This window comes from Orycteropus afer, unplaced genomic scaffold (genome assembly GCF_000298275.1).
Source record: "Orycteropus afer afer isolate SDZICR_OR568_19922 unplaced genomic scaffold, OryAfe1.0 scaffold00751, whole genome shotgun sequence".
Taxonomy (NCBI): domain Eukaryota; kingdom Metazoa; phylum Chordata; class Mammalia; order Tubulidentata; family Orycteropodidae; genus Orycteropus; species Orycteropus afer.
In genome coordinates, this window is record NW_006922338.1 from 644,172 (window position 1) to 648,282 (window position 4,111).

A 4,111-nucleotide genomic window follows, 5' to 3' on the forward strand; every position below is an offset into this window, starting at 1 on the left:
CCCTGTCCCGCCTGCACTCCCACACCTGGCCTGCCTGCTGGGTTAGAAAGACAAGTTGCAAATCCAGGTCCTGCTTCTGGGGTGGGGAAAGGGCCCCCAGGGACTCAGCCAGAAAAGGGGTTCCAGGGGCCCCTCTCTCCGTGTATGTCTCTGGGCAACTCTGCCCCCGGCCATCCAGGTCCCGTGGGCTGGAGGACAGGTAGCCAAGGGGGCACTGAGCCCTCCTGCAGTCTCCTGCCACTGGCCAGTGGGGTGTCTCAGGGGGTGGGCTGTGGGAAGGCAGGGGCCCTTTGCATGGACCCCCTGGGCACTCAGGATGATGGGGGACCCTGTGAATTCCCAGCCCTGGCACCAAGCCCAGCATATGGGTTAGGGGATCCCACTAAGGGCAGCTGCTACACAGGGCTCAGTCCTCTGCCTGCAGGGGGTGCTGGTCAGAATCAGTCTGAGGCCTGGAGGGGACCTGGGGATCTGCAGCCAGCATGGGCCACACGGTGCCATCCAGGCTCATGGATAGCCTGCCACTGGGCTCCCACAAGGACCAAGGGACAGCCAGAGGCCCTGGGTGCCACAGCGTGACGGTGTGTGTCCAGCACCACTGCCCCCGTCCTCTGTTCCTGGAGGTGGAGTCCCCAGGTGGCTGACCCACTGGGGGCCAACCACCATTGGGAAGAGGTGCCTGACCCGGGCTGAGGCTTCCTCTCAGGTGTGTCAGGCAGGGCCCAGAGGGGGGACATCTGGGCCAGGATCACAGGTTTGAAGGTCAGCTCACTGTGGCCACACTGCTCCACTGGGGCCTAGGGCTGACCATGAGGTCCTGTCTGGGATGCTGGGCCTGTTTCCAAGATACCCTGTCATTTACAGACCTTTAATGAAATTGTGATTTTATTGTCAAATGTCACATGCACACATGTGTGTGCACATTAACGTTCATGGCTCTCTATGCACGTGTGTATGTATGTTTGTGGCTCTGCAAGTACGTGTGCATGTGCATGCATGTCCATGGCTCTGTGTGCACACGTGTATGTGCATGCATGTTCATGGCTCTGTGCACATGTGCATGTATGAATGTACATGCTATGGCTATCTGTGCATGTATGAATGTATATATTACGGCTATCTGTGCATGTGTACATACATGTTCATGGCTCTCCACACATGTGCATGCATGCATGTATGCTAATGGCTCTACCTGTGTATGTGTGCACGTATGTTTATGGTGACATGTGCACATATGTTCATGCCTCTCTGTATGTATGCATGTGTGCATATATGTTCCCAGTGCTGTGTGTGCACGTGTGTGTGTGCAGGCACTACCAGCTTTGGAGGTAGGTTGTCTGTCATCTGGCTCTGTGATCTGAGCGCCACTCTCCACTTGCCCCTTTGGTTTCTCTTCCAGGGGACAGTGGCTTCTCCTCTTCCGGAAGTGCCTGTAGCACAGAGTGGCAGCCCACAGCCTCCCAACACTGAAGTCAAAGCTTCCTTCTCTGGGTGTCATGCCCTCACTGGTCCCACCTGCCGTCTGTGTGGCCTAGTCCCACTGGGGCAAACGCCAGCATGGGCAATGGTGTCTGCTACCTGAACAGCCAGCACCCTTGGTCCTCACCTCCGCCAGCTTCTGGGGACCCAGATGTGGCTGGACTGGCGGCTGGACCACCCCGACCCCTGCCTCCATCACCATGTGACACCCCCTTCGTGTCTCTTCTCCTCTCCTCGTAAGGACACTGTCAGGTGGGATGAGGACTCCGTTTGTGCCCATGGCCCCCATGTCCTTGTAACTGACTACAGGCTTCCCTTGCTATCCACAAGTTCCTATAAAAGCTTTTGTAAGCTGAAGCGGTATAGGGCAGTAAGTGAAGAAACTACCAGCCTTTCATACGGGAAAAATGTCAGCGCTGCAAGGCCCAAAAAATAACCCAGCAGATCATACCGAGTAACACGGAAAACCCGAAATAACACTAAACCAGAACCTGCCGCTGTAGAGTTGATTCTGACTCACAACAGCCCCCAACGAGTTCCCGAGGCAGCAAATCCTTACGGAAGGAGAGAGCCCCATCTTCCTTCCGCAGAGCGGTTGGTGGGTTTGAACCGGGCCAACCTTCTGGTTAACAGTCAAATGCCTTAGGCACCATGCCACCAGGGAGCCTTAAAATAACACTAACCAAAACCAAACCAAACTCACTGCCATGGAGCCGGATCCGGCTCATAGCGGCCCCTCCTTGGGTTTGGTAAAGGCAGGAACAGCATAGCCACACGGCCTGTACAAAGTAGACATCGCGCACGTGCAGGGCGGCCCCCGGGGAAGGAGCTTGGCGGGGCCACTCTTGAGGCTTGGGCGCGAGCCGAGCCTTTAACGACTTCGCTGCAAGACAAATGCTGAACGCTAGCTTTGCTTTTCACCTTTTCTCGTAAAAGTGAAAATCCTCTTTGGGTTTCTTTCCGTTAGCAAGACAGGCGCTTAAGTAGACCTTTCGTACAGGAACAGATGCCAAGCAGACTTGAAGAGTGGGAAAACCTGCTTCCAAATGGGCCGCATTCTGAGGCCCCAGGTGGCTTGGGATTTTGGGGGACACCACCCACCTCACCCCAACAGGTATCTCTGGGGACAGGAGGACCCACAGACCCTCCCTGGTGGAGCCGACACACCAATGAAGGACAGGGGTGGTGGGAACAGCAGGTCCCGTCACACAAGCAGAGAACCACTGGACTGAGGCACAGGCGGCGATGGGGTGGCCTTTCTGAGGGGTCGTGTGCTGAGACCTGGGAACAACGGTGCCCCCATGCCACAGCGGGGGGCTGGTGGAGGCTGGGAGGTGGCTTGGGAGTCTGACCTGGTGGACGCTGTCAGAAACTGTGGCCGGTGTGTGTGGTTGAGGGGCCAGGAGACCCGTGACGGGGTAGGGGTGAGGCACTGGCTGAAGCTGTCATTCCCCAAGGGTGGCGCGTGTCCCCCAAATTTCCCCTTTTGGTTAGTGGGGGGCCGTGGAGCAGGCGCCTGGACAGAGAAAAGGACAGCCAGAGGGCTGGCCCCAGCCCCACAGCTGTGTGGAGCCACAATAGGACAGTGGGGCTTTGACGGGACACAGCGGACCCTGAGGAGGCCCTCGCGGCGTCACCATTTCTTCCTCCAGAAGAATCGTGGCATGTGAGCCGTGGGGAGACGACTGTCCGTGGAGCGCTCACTCTGCAGAGGAACAAGGCAGCCCCTCTCCCGGCCCTGGGCTCAGACAGCTGCCCCCTTAAATATTAATCACGGAGATTGAGATGCAAATGTGGCTGGGCGCAGAGCCCCACAGCTGCGCCCTCGGAGCTGAGCCGGCCCAGGTGGCAGGTCCCACGCCAGCGCCCGGGGGGTGGCTTGGTGGACCTCCGTGAGGCCAGACGGTCACCCCTGGACGAAGGTGGCGGTGAAGGGAGGGGGGGGACGTGGAGGTGGTGTGGCTGGACCTCAGCTCGTGGACTGCGGCTGACACACACACACAGCATCCCCCCACCGGAGCACATAGTCAATGTCGTCGCTGTTCACCCAAAGACTGCAGGCCGAGCCCACCCAGAGGCCCCTCAGAAGGCAGGCCTGGCCCCCTCCTTCCACGAAGTCCAGTTCTGCAGACACACGTGGGGAGCCCTGTGCTCCACAGCAGGTGGTTTGGTAGTTTTTGCTCCCGTAGCTGAGTCCCTGGGTGACACGATGGTTCACACGCTTGGCAGCGAACCCGAGGGGTGGGGGCTGGAGACCACCCAGCGGTGCCTCTGAATAAAGACCTGGAGGCCTCCTCCGGAAACAGCCCCTGGAGACTCGACACCATGGAGAGTGCCACCGTGTGGGAGCCACCGTGTGGGAGCCACCCATATGGGAGTGCCACCACACGTGGGAGTGACACCCATGTGGGAGCGACACCCATGGGGAGCGACACCCGTGTGGGAGACACCGTGTGGGAGCGACACCCGTGTGGGAGCGACACCTGTGTGGGAGCGATACCTGTGGGGAGCAACACCCGTGTGGGAGTGACACCCACGTGGGAGCCACAGTGTGGGAGCAAAGCCCGTGGGGAGTGACACCTGTGGAAGCGACACCCGTGTGGGAGCGACACCCGTGGGGAGCGACACCCGT